Below are 18000 nucleotides of genomic sequence, written 5' to 3' on the forward strand. Positions count from 1 at the left end.
CAACAAATATGAAACCCCAAACAAAGACTCATAGACAATTACAAACTTTCTGAAAGAGAAGCCGCATCTCGCATCTTAGACATTGGTTGGTCTGGGTGATTCCAAACCAAGCGAACTATTGGACAAATGCTTGCCATAGTCCCCTCCGGGACAAGAACCAGATTCCTTTTTAAGGAAGTTTTTCTACGCCAACTACCAGCAGAAGTCCAATCCTTGTAACTCAACAGGATTATCCGACCCTCCGGGACCTGCCAAAGCGGCAGACAACACTTTATGTCCACCGGAGCTACCATTAATGCAACAATTAAAGGAGGCAAACACAACAAACGAGAGGACCACAGTTCACTTCACAGTTGTGGTCAAACGTGTGCACACTCCTTGGTACTCAAATCAAACAAACAACAGCTTACCATCCCCAAGCAAATGGATTGGTTGAACGTTTCCACCGCCGCATGAAGGAAGCCATTCGAGCGAAACTAGAAGGACCAAACTGGATTGATCAACTTCCCTGGGTGATGTTAGGTATACGTACCGCCCCAAAAGAAGACCTCGATACCTCGCGCAGAACTCGTATATGGGGCACCTATTACAGTACCTGGAGACTTTGTTCCTGGTCCTGATCCCAACACCAATACTCCTGAAATGTTGAAAAACCTCCGTGAGAAAGTGGGTCAACTTCGTCCAGTTCCTCCGTCCACGCATAAAAAAGCAACAAGCTTTCGTACCACGGACATCAGCAAAGCTAAATACGTGTTCATACGTCATGATGGACATCGAAGACCACTCCAGGCTCCGTACACAGGAACCGTATAGAGTTCTAGAAACCGGTGACAAAAGTTTTCAAACTACAAGTAAGGAAACAAAGAAGACTCAGTCTCAATCGACAGACTAAAACCCGCACACTGTGACATTGATCAACCTGTTCAGGTACATGAACCACCACGAACGGGAAGACCGAAGAAAGCACAGAACACGGAGAGAGTAAAACGGGTGCAACCAACCAGGAGAAACGTATGATCTTTCCTGATGAGGAAACTTGCAGACCGAATCCCAAACGCACTGAAAGGGGACGATTATCCAAACCCCCTGATCGGCTGGATTTATGACAAATGAACAAAAGCTCTGGCGGGAGCTATGTAGTGTTATACATTGTTAATATGTTGTGTTGCGAGCTTTAGTAACATTTTGTTATTTATTGTTATTTTGCAGTTGTTACCCTAAAAGTAATTTTGTCAACTGAATAAAGTTACAGTATCCACCAAATACTGCTGTTCCGGTTTCTCTCCCCACTGCTCTCAAACTCTAAGTGTTCTAAGTTCAATCTATACGGGCCCCGTCTCCCATAATCTCTGGATAACCCCCCATTGGTGCCCAGCACACATAGTATCTGGTTCACTCCCTACTGGTGCCCACCTGACACTGTTCTGAGTTCACTCACCACTAGTGCCCACCTCACATAGTCTCAGGTTTCTCTCCCATGGTGCCAACCTCTCTTACTTCTGGGTTTACTCCCCAGCGGTATTCACCTCCTATTGTCTCTAATTTAGTACCCAGTGGTGCCTTTCTAACATAGTCTCTGGTTCACTCATCACTTGCGCCCCACTGGTACCCACCTCCTATACTCTCCAGTTCAATTTCCACTGGTGCCCTGCTCCTATATTATCCTGTTTACTCCCCCTGGGGTCCACTTCACACAGATATGGGTTAACTCTCCACTGATTGCCAACTCCCATAGTCCCTGGTTCAATCGTCACTCGTGTCCATCGCCAAAAGTCCCTGGTTCAATCCCCACTGATCCCAACTTGCCTTGTTCAATTCCCACCGGTTCTCTAATTCAATAGTCTTCTATTCACTTCCCCTGGCTTTCACCTCCAATCGTCTCTGGTTCACTATTCAATAGTGATCAACTCTTAGAGCATCTGGTTTAATCCCCACATATGCCAACATCCCATGATATCCGGTTTTCTCTCATCTCTGGCCCAACTCCCATATTATCTGGTTCATTCTCCACTAGTGTCCACCTCACATAGTTCTAGGTTCACTCCTCAATGGAGCTCACCTCCCATATTATCTAGTTCACTTCCCACTGGTGGCCCACTCACTCCCCTTAATTGCAAAATTTAATATTCCTAAACAGGACCCAGTTACTGGACACGCTTTCCCTCGCCCTCCTCTTTTTGTCTATCGCCGTGATCGCATATTAGAGATCAATTTGTACATAGCCGCTTTCCCTATTTTCATACTAAAATAGAAAGTCCTATTTCCTGATTTTGGGTCCATTAGACCCCCCCCCCCCCAAAGACAGCATAAAATTCGGATATTCCAAAGAAGGAGAAAAGAACAAGAAAGCAATGGATGACACCAGAAAATTTGGATCTCATGTCAGAGCGTAAACAAATGAAGAACAAACCAGAGTATGAAGCGCTGAATAAGAAAATCCAACACAAATGTCGCATAGCAAAAGAAAATTGGCTTAACCACAAATGCAGGATGATCGAAATATTTGGCCTAGATGGAAAAGCAGCCCACGAGGAAATAAGACAAATTTCGGGCAAAAAACGCACCACTAACAACAATAACTGTATTAAAGACAAGAATGGTAAAATATTTTTTGAGAAAGAGGATATAAAGGAAAGATGGTGTCAATACATTGGCGAGTTATTTGATGATGACAGGCCCCAAATACCTTTGCCAAACAACACTGACGGTCCTCCAATACTCGCATGTGAGATAGAAAATGCATTGAAAAATATGAAAGATGGCAATGCTGAGGGTGAAGATGGCATTGTAACAGAAATGCTAAAATTTTTGAAAGAATTCTCAATTGTGAAACTACCAGATCTCTTTAATAGTATTTACAATACAGGCTGTATTCCAGACGAACTTGCCAAATCGGTTTACATCACGCTACCGAAAAAACCAAAGGCGACAACTTGCAGTGATTTCCGCACAATAAGTCTGATGCCCCATGTAACTAAATTATTATTGAAGATCATCCTAGAAAGAATCAGGTCTACCATCGATAATGAAGTTGGCGATGTACAGTTAAGCTTTATAAAAAATAATGGGACAGGAGAAGCAATTTTCTGTTTAAATAATATAACACAAAAATACCTGGATCATGAAAAAGAAATCTATGCATGCTTTATCGATTACGCAAAGGCATTTGATAGGGTACAGCATGGAGAAATAATGACATGTCTGGAAAAGGCAGGCATTGATGGCAAAAATATACGGCTAATCAAAAATCTATATTGGCATCAAAAAGCAGCCATCAGGATTCAGGGCGATCTGTCATCTTTCACGCCAAATAAAAGAGGAGTTCGTCAAGGATGTATCCTCTCCCAATATCTATTTAACCTGTACACAGAGTTTGTCTTCCGTAAAACCGAGCACATTCCAGGTATTGTTATTGGAGGTAGGAGGATAAATAATCTGAGATATGCAGATGATACATTATTGTTGGCATCGAACGAGACAAATCTACAGATCCTTGCAAATCAAGTAAACCTGAACAGTACAGCAAAGGGTCTAGAGATGAATGTTCAAAAGACGAAGGTAATGGTCATGTCAAAGAAGCCTGAAAAAATTGCAAAAGTCCAAATTAATAATCAAAACATCGAACAAGTAGATTCTTTTAAATATCTTGGACAGATAATGACCAACAATGGAAAGAATGAGCTGGAAGTGAGAAACAGGATTGCTATAGCTAAGTCGAGGTTCAGCCAACTGAATAACATTTTAACTTCGCAACAAACGCAGATGAAAACGAGAATAAGAATACTCAAATGTTATGTCCACTCATCACTTCTCTACGGCTCAGAAACATGGACCTTGAACAAACATATAGAGAAAAGAATTGAGGCCTTTGAAATGTGGATTTTCCGTCGCCTTGGAAAAATCAGTTGGAAAGAAAAGAAAACAAATCAAGAAGTCTGTGACATCCTTGATATCAGACCGACCCTAATGAAAGTAATAAAAACAAGAAAATTAAGGTATTTTGGATACCTAAGACGCCATCAAACTGTCAACAAGGACATTCTTGAGGGTAGAGTTGAGGGGAAAAGAGGAAGAGGCAGGCCAGCAAGAACTTGGATAGATAATGTGAGGACATGGACAGGATTGTCGGCAGCCGAATGCAGTCAGCAAGTCGTCAACAGGGAAGACTGGCGTGTCATTTCAAGTCGACCTCAACCCATGAGATGACACTTGAAGAAGAAGACCCCCCCCCCCCCCCCCCCCCCCCCGTTTGACTTGCAAAGAGAAAAATACTAGAAAGTCATATTTCCTGATTTGGGGTCCATTTGGCCCCCATGACTTGCAAATAGATGTAAATACTAGAAAGTCCTATTTTCTTATTTGGGGGCCATTTGACACCCATGGTTTTACTATGGAAAATTTAGTTAAAATAATACTTTCTCGTTAAATGTATAGGTTAAATCATTTTGTTGTTTTGATGTGACATCAAGCATCTATTTATTTAGTGACATACTCGTGTCAATTTGGTCCACAACTTGTTGGTAGATGGCATCTACAATAATTAACTTATGTAATTTTGCTTCTTGTTTGCTGTCCAATATGATAAGCGCCAGTTTTAGTTACCTAATTTTTCATCAACTCTAATCAAGAAACATCCTAATAAGTACTAACTCTTTCCTTTTTTTTCATTAGAAATATGACGAATGAAGGTGGTTCTTATACTTATCCTATATAACAAAAAATGAATTAATAACATCATTAATTTTATGATTAACAACAAGATATGAAGTGAGTAGAAAAGTGCCAGAAGACAATAGAGAATAAAAATTTTTTTTCGCGGCGGTGGTGGGGTTTGAACCTGCGACCTTATTGGTACGACAACTCCGCCTGGCAGGTGAGAGCGTGGCTCTACCGTGTGAGCTATCCACGAACACAAAAATATTCGTTTCAAACCCAAAGTCATTTCTAGATCCCTCTCTCACCCACTTCTTGAGATCGCCGATTCGTTCACCACCATCGCGAAGTAATTTTGACCAGCAGTTAAGCTTAATAGCCAATATTCTCATCACAAACATATAACATAGAAACGATTGAGACATTGAGTATGCTCCGGTGTATGGGGTGAATTTTTAATTCAGAAAAGTGAGTGGAGCAGGCACTTATGTTGGTAACAACAAGATATGAAGTGAGTAGAAAAGTGCCAGAAGACAATAGAGAATAAAAAATTTTTTTCGCGGCGGTGGTGGGGTTTGAACCTGCGACCTTATTGGTACGACAACTCCGCCTGGCAGGTGAGAGCGTGGCTCTACCGTGTGAGCTATCCACGAACACAAAAATATTCGTTTCAAACCCAAAGTCATTTCTAGATCCTTCTCTCACCCACTTCTTGAGATCGCCGATTCGTTCACCACCATCGCGAAGTAATTTTGACCAGCAGTTAAGCTTAATAGCCAATATTCTCATCACAAACATATAACATAGAAACGATTGAGACATTGAGTATGCTCATAATTTTATGATTGTAGTACCAGCTAGAAGGAACCGCCAAATATGAAATGATGAAACAATAATGGATAAAAAAAAAGAGTGCTAATATTCAATTTAATGTTTCTTCCAATGATTACCATTCTTTCGTGTCTTATTTATCTTTTCTTATTGTGTGTACCCTACCGTCCCACATTTTTGTTTGTAACTTCTTATATGACAATTGATTTATTTTCTCGTACCGTGTTTTAATATCTAGGTGAACTAAGTTAGTTTGAATATCTACGTTATGTTTCAGGCACATTGTAATGAATTTGCTAACTAAATGGTTTATATGTTGTTTTAAAAAAGAATTCAGCCATGTGTTGTGTGGTCTAAATTAGGTTGCATTGGACCTAATAAAAGTTATTATTATTGTTATTATTATTATTATTATTATTATTATTATTATTATTATTATTATTATTATTATTATTATTATTAATATTATTATTATTATTATTATTATTATTATTATTATTATTATTATTATTATTATTATTATATTATATTATTATTATTATCATTATTATTATTATCATTATTATTATTATTATTATTATTATTATTATTATTATTATTATTATTATTATTATTATTATAAATTATTATTATTGTTATCATTATAATCATGATTATTATTTATTATTATTATTATTATTATTATTATTATTATTATTATTATTATTATTATTATTATTATTATTATTATTATTATTATTATTATTATTATTATTGTTGTTGTTGTTGTTGTTCATTAATAATAAAATTATATTAAAAAATCCCAGGCGAACTTATCCCTTGACTGTTAGTAACTCTTAGACAAATTTGATTTAAGTTTAACGTGTGGGGCAACGGAATGACTCTCGTTGTTTTATGCCGCCATATGATTTTTGCTATTTATGTTGTCCATTTTATTCATGTATCTGTTTGGTGGTTTTGTTTGTTTTGTTTTTCTTTTTCTTTTAGTTTTTTGTTTTGTTTGTCTTTGTTCGGTCATTAAGCCCACGCCAGCTTGTTGCTGGTTTCAGTTCTAAATTCATTTACCAGAATCATCTATTTGGAATGAATAGAATTATTATAAAAGTGTCAGTGAAGTGTGAAGATTTTGAACCTCTGCATAAGAGTTAGGGAACAAAAGGCATGACGACCTACACATCGCTCGAACTTCCTGGTTTTTACACGTCTTAATTTATCATTAACCAGGACCACAGATTTTCGACAAATGGAAGCGACAGACAGGCTTTTAGTTTACTATATTTTGGGGCAATTGAAGTTAGGATTGAATTAATTGGCTTTGTCTTGGAAACAAGATTGTTGTAACTAAGACCAGAGATTTTGACCTGGACAAATTAGATTCAAAGCATTTGTAACACGAGATAAACTGTTTGAGCAATGTCATAAAATTGTCGGCATTGTTTTGGGGTGTTTTATTTATTTTAAGGACATCTTACATAATAATGAATAACTAGAGAAGTAATAATTGGATTATTTCAAAAATTTGTATGTACATTATCAAATGCATATTCTAAGCTCATGCCAATACAGTGATGCCAAAACTCCGGTTTCAACGGGAAAAAATCCGGTCTGGATCAAAATATTTCGGGTTACGGGCAACTTCCGTCAAATTCGGGTGAGATTAAATTGTTCCAAGGATAGCCCCCTCCAGTGACTACTACTACAACCACCACCATATCATCACCAATCATCATCCTTACCACTACAGCAACAACCGTCACCACCACATCATCATCACTCATCTCATCTCATGTAGTTCCATATCTGAAGCAGACGTCGGAGGTCATCTTCCGCCAAGCTGATCTATCTCTTGCCAATTCTATTAAAGCAGCGCCACCTTTCTCAGCTTCATCTGTCCAAGTTCTTATCCCTTTCAAATACGTTATTCTTTGTCTTCCTCTTATTCTTTTTCCATTCATCTTTCCAGTCAAGGCGAGTACTTCCAAACCAGGTGGCGGATAATGTGTCCTAAAAATTCCATTTGGCGTTTGATGATTTTTGTTATCAGTGATCTTTTTCTGTTTGCCATTTCTAAAATTTTTTCATTTCTTTTCCTTTCCATCCATGACACCCTCATCATTCTTCTTTAAAACCACATTTCCACTGCCTCCAGTCTTTTAACCATGGTCTTGTTTATGGTCCAGCTCTCACAACCATATAGCAGCACAGACAGTACATAGCAATCCAGGACTTTGATTTTTGTTTTCATGCTAATATTCCTGTTTTTCATAATTGTATGCAGCTGGTTGAATGCATTCTTCGCCATACCTATTCTTTTCTTTATTTCACAATCTGATTTTCCATTGGATGTTACATTGAAGCCTAAATATTTGAAACATTCAACTTGTTGTATTGTTTGTCCTCTGCTTGTTATTACACAGGCTGGTGAGTTATTATTTTTAGATACCGTCATACATTCTGTTTTAGATATATTCAGTTCCAGTCCCATATTTTCACTACTCCTGACTACAACATCCAGTAATTCTTGTAGTTCATGTTCAGATTCTGCCAGTAGAACCGTATCATCTGCATACCTCAGATTTGTTACATTCTTTCCTCCAATACACACCCCCTTCTTATGTTCGATATCTCTTAATATCATTTCACTATAGAGGTTGAATAAATCTGGAGACAAAACACACCCCTGCCTAACTCCTCTTCTAATAGGTGTAAAACTGCTTAGCTCGTTGTCAACACGCATTGTTGCTTCTTGTTCCCAGTACAAATTCCGTAATATTCTTAAATCTTTACCATCAATGTCCAAGGATGATAGAATTTTGAATAGTTCATCATCACTACCACTACTAATACAACCACCAACATCACTGCCACTACTACTACAACCATCACCACCACATCATCTTCATCACCACTACTGCTACTACAACCACCACCACCACACTATCATCACTACCACTGCCACTACAACCACCACTACCAAGTCATCATCACTACCACTCCTACTACAAACACCACCACATCATCATCATCTCTACTGCTAGTATTTCAACTACAACCACCATCACCACCACATCATCATCACTTCTACTACAACCATCACTACCACTACTACTACAACCACCTCATCATGCCTACCACCAGTACTACAACCACCAAATCACTATCCCTACCACCACTACTACAACAACCACCACATCACCGTCCCCACCACTACTGCTACAACCACCACATCACCATCCCTACCACCACTATTACAACAACTACCACATCACCATCCATACTACAACCACCATTACATCATCATGTCTACCACCACCATCACATCACCATTGCTGCAACTACTATTACAACCACCACAACGCTACCCCTACCACCACCAATACTACTGCAATCAGTGTTGCAATCGCCGTAAAAACCCTTCAAACAAACTTAGCTCAACTCTCTCTCTCTCTCCTCTCTCTCTCTGTCTGTCTCTCCTCTCTCTCTCTCTCTCTCTCTCTCTCTCTCTCTCTCTCTCTCTATATATATATATATATATATATATATATATATATATATATATATATATATATATATATATATATATCCGTCTTCACACAAACACACATACATGCGCTCACTGGATTAATTTCCTTGTTCACCTTCCTGTACTTACCGATAAAAGCTAATCACAAATACTTTCGCCTGAAACATTAGCCTCGTTTTGCTCTACTTATCACTGGATGAACTTTCAGCACACTCTCTCTCTCTCTCTCTCAAACACACACACACACACACACACACACACACACACTACAACCACCACAACCACATTTTCATCACGACCACTTCTACTACAACCACCACCACCACCACATCTTCACTACCACTACTACTACAACCACCAACACCACCACATCTTCACTACCACTGCTACTTCAACCACCACCACCACTTCACTACCACTACTACTACAACCACCACCACCACATCATCATCACTACCACTACTACTACAACCACCATCACCACATCATCATTACTACTCCAACTGCTGCCACTACTACAACTAGAACCACCACCACCACATCATCATCATCATCACTACCACTACTACTACTACTACTACTACTACTACTACTACTACTACTACTACTACTACTACTACTACTACTACTACTTCTACTACTACTACTACTACTACTACTACTACTACTACTACTACTACTACTACTACTACTACCACAACTACTACTACTACTACTACTACTACTACTACTACTACTACTACTACCACTACTACTACTACTGCAGCTACAGCCATAATCACTTCGTCATCATCACTACTACCGCTACTGCTACTACTACTACTACTACTACTACTACTACTACTACTACTACTACTACTACTACTACTACTACTACTACTACTACTACTACTACTACTACTACTACTACAATCACCAACACCACATCATCCTCACTACCACCATTACTACAATCACTACCATTAGGTTTTGGAGCTTTTCTTCATTGGAAATAAGGAAACTTTGGGGCTGTATTAGGCAATATATTTATATATCATAATATAGTTCTAATCAGTTATCTATACAATATTTAAACACAATACCAAATACCGTCCCAATTCACTTTTTTGTGCGGAAATTCCTCTTTCGGCATTGAAATCCTCCGAGTGGTGTCTGAAATACCTGTGAGTCAAATTGAAAATTGGCGTCTCTGCAAATTTTACTATTCTCGTCAAAGTTTCAATGCCCGTATCTAAGGAGTTATCTTTGCCCACTGATTTGACTGTGCATGAAAACGGTACCTCACTTCAAAGTCGATTTCCTCAGAACTTGGTTTTTACACATTCCTTACTTGAAACGATCATATCTCGGCAATGAATAAACCGAATTTTATCAATTTGATATCAAATTTCAAAGCATAAAATAAGCAATGATTGGGTACCAAAAACCCAAAATTGAAGAATCCGACTTAATACCGTTTCGAGGCGGAGGGTCACAAGTATTAAAAGCTGGTCGGTCGGTGACGAAATAAAAAGCGACATAATATGTCGTAATATCACATCTCAATAAAAGAGTGTGATAGTAAAAAGGTGCCCGTTAACAATGAGTCGGTTACGTCGCTATTCGGATTCAAAAGGATAGTGCAAAGTCCTGTACGTAAAAGAAGTACACTCATTGAATAGCAAATTGGGTTGATGTTTTGTGATAATACGTGAAAAGTACTTATCATATTCCGATGAAATTTGAAACATAAAAAGATGAAATGTGCATAGAATCATGGAAAATTATCTGCTCTTGATAGCTTTAGAAATATTTCACTCAAAAGAGCAAACATCTGTTTTTAATGTCTTTTTAGTAATTGCTCGTGATTTCCCGCTTAACATAATCTAAAATAATCTCTTTACTAAAAACTCTGTGCCGAATTTCGGACATATTTATTGATAAAAAGCGTTGTAATTATGTTTTTAAAAAATTTAAATAGCATATACGAAACGGCCGCGTCCCATATTATGTCACAAATTTGGGCTCTTCGCGAGCGAAATCGAGGCACAAGTAGTTGCGTCGGATCGTCATTGATAATTATTGGCCTGTTATATATTTGACAATGTGATAAGCGTTGACCTTCAGGTAATTAATAACCACAGCATATTTATTGCCCTTTATATAAGAAAAAAAAGCTTAAATACCTAAGAGAGCAAGCGAAATAATATTGACAATATAAAGAGTAGAAATGGCTCACGTTAAAGCAATACAAAGAAACGTCATAGAAATGTGTATTGTTTTGCATTATGATCCATTATCACAACTTATGATATAGACTAGAAACAGATACACAAACTTACCTTCAGACATCCATTACCAGCGCCAGAAGAATTGTGTTATAGAACCAACTTGACAAGTTATTTAAGATAAATGATATAAAAGGCAGACAGGCTGATTGCATAATGGACTGATATAAACCGCCATTTAACAGCTTGTACACAAGATTTAACAAAACATTTCAATGAATACGTACAATACGCTTTGCTTGGATGGTTACAGTTGCTATTACGAGTTATATGGAATGCCTTGAAAAAGGTGAGACCTTCGAGCGCTTTCTTCTTCATAATATGATTAGCAATCTCCCTAAATTGTTTATGTTGAACCGATCACTGACATGTATGTCATCATCGCAAAACGCCTTTTGAGTCTGTATAAACGTCTTAAAGAAACACGAAGTGAAGTCTCCTCTCATCATATAACATTACCCCATATCGTATACTTCGACATTCTAAGAATATTTGTATTTACCGAAATATGTGACCCTACGTCTCGAAGCGGTATTAAGTCGGGATTTGGAAAACGAAGAAAACGGTTTTAAAGTGGACATGGTCAAAATTATCAAATTTCAGTTTTTGGTTGTTTCAGAAACAACAAATATTTTTCCACATGAAAACATAATAATTCAACATAAACATTGACGATAAGTTAAATAAATTTCAAGTTAAAAAATACAACTATCAGTGAAACATTCAAAACGAGAGTTGACTTTCTCTCAGATAGCCACCCTTTCCAAGGCTTAGTAATACTGAGTCTTTTCCTCAGCCCAATAGCGTGTAAGAAACCACGTGTCTTTATCTATCTCAGAGAAAGGATGACTGTTTCCACAATTTCATGGTTCAAACAACAATGAACTTTAAAACCTGTAAACAAGTCAAGGTTTCCCTGACAACCTTACAAATGAATGATTCTGATTGGTCAACGCTCATTACATGCGCATATCGGCCATTAAAATGTCCGGGTGATGGGTCATGACGTCAGCATGCGTGTCTTTCATATGTGTGTGTTTGTGCATTTTGATACACACCACGTGCTATTATTTCTTTGTCTAGCTGCATTGGTAAGGTGGGGCGATTACACACTCGGGGTAATTCCACACCCACATTCATTATATCTACTTCAAGCTTTTACAAGCCCATTGAAGGTAAGTGCAACACTCATTGTTTTCAAATATTGCAAAATATTGTTAAATTTTATTCAACTTTGAAGCACAAGCTAGAAACGCTTAATCAATCATCGGACATGTAAAATTTACCCCCAAACCTGTTCTAGATGCCTTAAGTGCCTATTTTAGATTTATAAATGTCAGGGAAATTCCACACCCTACAGATTTCGAATTTCTTGTGACTTTTTTGTGTGAAAATATTTAATCAGAATCCTATGTCAATGGTTTTATATTACAAATAAAGACCCCAGCTATCATTTCAAGTAAATAGTTATATCCTTATCCAATTTTTTTTTTTTTTTGGTATACATTTGTTTTTCTTAGAAAATCACATAATCCAAAATTCTTGGAAGTGTGTAGCCTATTAATCCTGTTTGAATAATAAGCCGTATTGTAGGCCTGCATTATGTTACTTATGTCTGCCCATGCTTTAAAGCCGGATCTAGAAGGGATTTATGTTCACGTTTCTCTCCTTTATCTATAGAGATTGGCTAATCAGGGTGATGAATTACTCGAAAATACGGTGTCGTATGACCATGCAGATACGGTGAAAGCGGTCGATTTCGTTATATCTGGAGGGATAGGCTGCAAATGTGCTGCCAAATTATACAACCTAAACTGGCGAACAGTTCGTGATTCAGCAGAATGGGAGAAGATATTTACTGCTTACTCAAATCGCGAGACTACACCTGGGATCGATCTCCTTCCCTTTGACTGTGAATCGAGTGTTCTGCCAACTGAGCTATCGGGAACCCCACCCAGGCCTATTGTTCTCATGTCACAGTCTACAAAGATTGTTGTTGTGTTCATTTCAGACGTTAATTATTGTTCCTAATTGTGTCATTCTCGTTTTTGCATGCTTGTCATGATGGGTGTGGAATTACCCCAAAATGTTGATACCCGAATAAAGAGAAAATTTGGAATTTATGAATGTTGTTTCTTTTTTTAATGTTATTTGTACAGAATCCAAGTGTGAATGGCTGTGGGATATTTGTATCCTGTTTGTGTGATCACCTCATCAATAGAAACTTTATGACAATAAATTGAAAAAGTTGGGTGTGGAATTTCCCAACCTAACTAAAAAAATGAAAAAAAGTTAAATGTATGGATAAACAGACAGAGAGACAGACCTGTTAATTGATAAATAGATAGGTAGATAGATAGATAGATAAATAGATAGATAGATAGATAGATAGATAGATAGATAGATAGATAGATAGATGGAGATAGATAGATAGAAAGTTAGATGAAAAGGAGAGAGGGACAAACACACACACACACACACACACACACACAGAGAGAGAGAGAGAGAGAGAGAGAGAGAGAGAGAGAGAGAGAGAGAGAGAGATATGTTCGTTTTGTCATGCTTTCTTTGTATACTGAGGTAAGGGCTGGGGGGGGGGGGGGGGGGGGTCTTTTTAGACATCAACAATGTGGGTGAACGCTGAGAAAAACTTGAAAGATTCAATAACATGTTTACATGTATGTCATTACACAATAAGCCCCACCCCTCCTCCTCAAGCTGTAATCTGACTCAAAATGGAAACAATGCAATGAATAATTTGACTAGCACATTTCTTTGATTGCAATCTCATTGGTCAATATGTTTCCAGTTGATTGACTATGACTTACTTTGAAACAAAATGCTTTCTTAAACTATCCCTACAATTCTTTGCTCCGCCTCCATCCCTTTCTTCATGCCTACCTCACTCTCTCCGTCACACACACACACACACACGCACACACACACACACACATATATATATATATATATATATATATATATATATATATATATATATAAAATATATATATATATAGACTAATACAGGCTGCAATCTTTGCTATATTTCCCTCCCGCTCTCTTAATGCACAAGCAGTCTCTCTCCCCTCCCCTTCTCGCTTCTCTTTTTCGTTCTCTCTCTCTCTCTCTCTCTCTCTCTCTCTCTCTCTCTAACACACACACAAAAACACAAGCGCGCGCGCGTATGTGTGTGTGTGTGTGTGTGTGTGTGTGTGTGTGTGTGTGTGTTTTACTCTCTAATTCTTTCTCTTCCTCTTTCATCCTATTTCGTGATATATCTTTCCCTGCCCACCCGGCTTCACGTAGTTTCAAACTGTACTTTGAAATTATAAACCCTTATTTAACTTTTGACATTTTGAAATCGTATTTCTTCTATTATATAAGACAAAATGCCATATTAATAATTCTCATCTCATTGATTCTTTATTTAAATATCAAAAATTCTTTAAAAAGTGAGCAATGTCATAAAATTGTCGCATATTTTCTTTTTTGATGTTTTATTTATTTTAAGGACATCTTACATAATAATAAATAACTACAAAAGCAATAATTGGATTATTTCAAAATTTTGTATGTACATTATGAAATGTATATTCTAAGCTCATGCCAAATTTTATTATTCTCATCAAATTTTCGATGCCCGTATCTAAGGAGTTATCATTGCCCATTGATTTGACTGTGCGTGAAAACGGTGCCTCACTTCAAAGTCGATTTTCTCAAAACTTGGTTTTTACACTCTCCCTACTTCAAACGGTCATATCTCGGCAATAAATAATCAGAATTTTATAAATTTGCTATCAAATTTTAAAGCATAAGATAAGCTATGATTGGGTACCAAAAATCCAAAGTTGATAAAAACGACTTAATACCGTTTTGAGGCGGAGGGTCACATATATTATTGATATTGTCAAATCAATATTTTTATCTAATCATTTATCTTTTTCCTACTTCTTATTTGTGACCCTCCGCGTCGAAACGGTATTAAGTGGGATTTTTTAATTTAGGGATTTTGGTACCGAATCATAGCTTATTTTATGCTTTAAAATTTGATACCAAATTTATAAAATTCTGATTCTGAGATATGACCGTTTGAAGTAGGGAGAATGTAAAAATCAAGTTTTGAGAAAATGAACTTTGAAGTGAGGCACCATTTTCACGCACAGTCAAATCAATGGGCAATGTTAACTCCTTAGAGACGGGCATTGGAAATTTGACGAGAATAGTAAAATTTGCAGAGACTTCAATTTTCAATTTGACTCACGGGAATTTCAGGCACCACTCGGAGGAATTTCATTGCCGAAAGAGGAATTTCCTCACACAAAAATGGGAATTTGGATGGTATTGGATAGTGTGTTTAAATATTGTATAGATCTAAATTGATAACTGATTAGAACTTTATTATGATATATAAACACATTGCCAAATACAGCCCCTAAGTTTCCTTATTTCAAATGAAGTAAAGCTCCAAATCCTAATGGTAGTGATTGTAGTAATGGTGGTACTGAGGATGATGTTGTGTTGGTGGTTGTAATAGTAGTAGTCGTAGTAGTAGTAGTAGTAGTAGTAGTAGTAGTAGTAGTAGTAGTAGTAGTAGTAGTATATGATGAATGTGATAAGATGTGAGTAGTAGTAGTAGTAGTAGTAGTAGTAGTAGTAGTAGTAGTAGTAGTTGTTGTTGTTGTAGTAGTAGTAGTAGTAGTAGTAGTAATAGTAGTAGTAGTAGTAGTAGTAGTAGTAGTAGTAGTAGTAGTAGTAGTAATAGTGGTATTGATGATTATGTGGTGGTGGTGGTTGTAGTTGTAGTAGTGGCTGTCGTTGAAATAGTAGCGATGATGTGGTGTGGGTGGTTGTAGTAGCAGTAGTGATGATTTAGTGGTGGTGGTTGTAGTAGTAATGATGATGTGGTGGTGGTGGTTGTAGTAGTAGTGGTAATGATAATGATGTGGTGATGGTGGTTGAAGTAGTCGTTGTACTGATGATGTGGTGGTGGTGGTTGTAGTAGTTGTGGTCGTGATGAAAATGTGGTGGTGGTGGTTGTAGTGTGTGTGTGTGTGTGTGTGTGTGTGTGTTAGAGAGAGAGAGAGAGAGAGGGAGATAAAGAGAGAGAGAGAGAGAGAGAGAGAGAGAGAGCTAAAAGTGCATCTAGTGAAATTTAAAGCAACATGAACTTTAAAAACTAACGAGGCTAAAGTTTGAGGTTAATAGTATTTGTGATTAGCTATTATGGCAAGTACAGGAAGATGAACATGAAAATTAATCCAGTGTGTGTGTGTGTGTGTGTGTGTGTGTGTGTGTTTGTGTGAAGAGGGAGAGAGAGAGAGAGAGGGAGGGAGAGAGAGAGAGAGAGAGAGAGAGAGAGAGAGAGAGAGAGAGAGAGAGAGAGAGAGAGAGGGATTTCAGATAAATTTGTTTGAAGTGTTTTTACGGCGCTTGCAACACTGGTAGTTGCATGGATGGTATGCGATGTTGGTAGTAGAGATGATGATGTAATGGTGGTTGTAATTGTGGTGGTAACGATGGTGATATGGTAGTTGTTGTAATAGTGGTGGTAGGGATGGTGATTTGGTGATTATTGCAGTAGTGGTGGGGACGGTGATGTGGGTGTTGTTGTAGTTGTGGTGGTAGGGATGGGGATGTGGTTGTAGTAGTAGTGGTAGTGATGATGTGGTGGTGGTGATGTTGGTGATAGTTAAAGTACTGGTAGTAGTGATGATGATGTGGTGGTGGTTGTAGTAGTGGTAATGATGTTTATGTGGTGGTGGTGGTGATTGTAGTAGTAGTGGTAATGATGATAGTGTGGTGGTGGTGGTTGTAGAAGTAGTTGTAGTGATGGTGGCGGTTGTAGTAGTAGTGGTAGTGATGATCATGTTGTGGTGATGGTTCTTGCTATAGTGGTAATGATGATGTGGTGGTTGTAGTTGTAGTGGTAGTGATAGTTGTAGTATTAGTGATGATGATGTAGTGGTGATAGTCGTTGTGGTTATAGTAGTAGCAGTGATGATGATGATGATGATGATGATGATGATGATGATGATGATGATGATGTTGATGTGGTGGTGGTGGTGGTTGTGTTAGTAGTGTGTGGGGGAGGGGGGGGGGGGGAGGTATCCTTGGAACATTTTAACCTCACCGAATTTGACGGAAATTGCCCGTAACCCGAATTTTTTTGCTCCAGACCGGATTTTTTTTCCGGTTAAACCGGAGTTTTGGCATCATTGAATTTGGCATGAACTTATAATATACATTTTATAATGTACATACAAATGTTTGAAATAATCCTATCATTACTTTTGTAGTTATTCATTATTATGAAAGATGTCCTTAAAATAAATAATACACCAAAAAAATAAAAAAAGAATGACGACTTTTTTATGACATTGCTCACTGTTTGAGGTATTTTTGACATTTAAATAAAGAATCAATGAAATAAGAATTATTAATATGATATTTTTGTCTTATTTACTAGAGGAAATAAGATTTCAAAATGCCAAAAGTTAGAAAAGGGTTTGTAATTTCAAAGTACAGTTTTGAAACTATGTGATGCCGGGTGGGCATAGAAAGAAATATCAAGAAATATTATGACAGAGGAAGAGAAAGAATGAGAGAGTAAAATACACACACACACACATACAACACAAACACACAAACACACACACACACACACACACACACTTGAGAGAGTGAGAAAGAGAGAGAGAGAGAGAGAGAGAGAGAGATAAAGAAAAA

General features: G+C 37.5%; 1 protein-coding gene across 1 annotated transcript in view; it reads right to left on the bottom strand.

Annotated features, from left to right (window-relative positions):
* The window catches only part of LOC144966050 (uncharacterized), a gene marked incomplete in the record, with an annotated part of 59877 nt that extends 48449 nt beyond the window's left edge, over positions 1–11428 (bottom strand). Inside the window, 1 exon segment of the mRNA XM_078902059.1 lies at positions 11329–11428.
* Between the last annotated feature and the right edge of the window lie 6572 nt (positions 11429–18000).

The sequence above is a fragment of the Berghia stephanieae genome, chromosome 2, assembly GCF_034508935.2.
Source record: "Berghia stephanieae isolate SIO BIC M18660-M18661 chromosome 2, UCSD_Bste_1.3, whole genome shotgun sequence".
Classification (NCBI taxonomy): domain Eukaryota; kingdom Metazoa; phylum Mollusca; class Gastropoda; order Nudibranchia; family Aeolidiidae; genus Berghia; species Berghia stephanieae.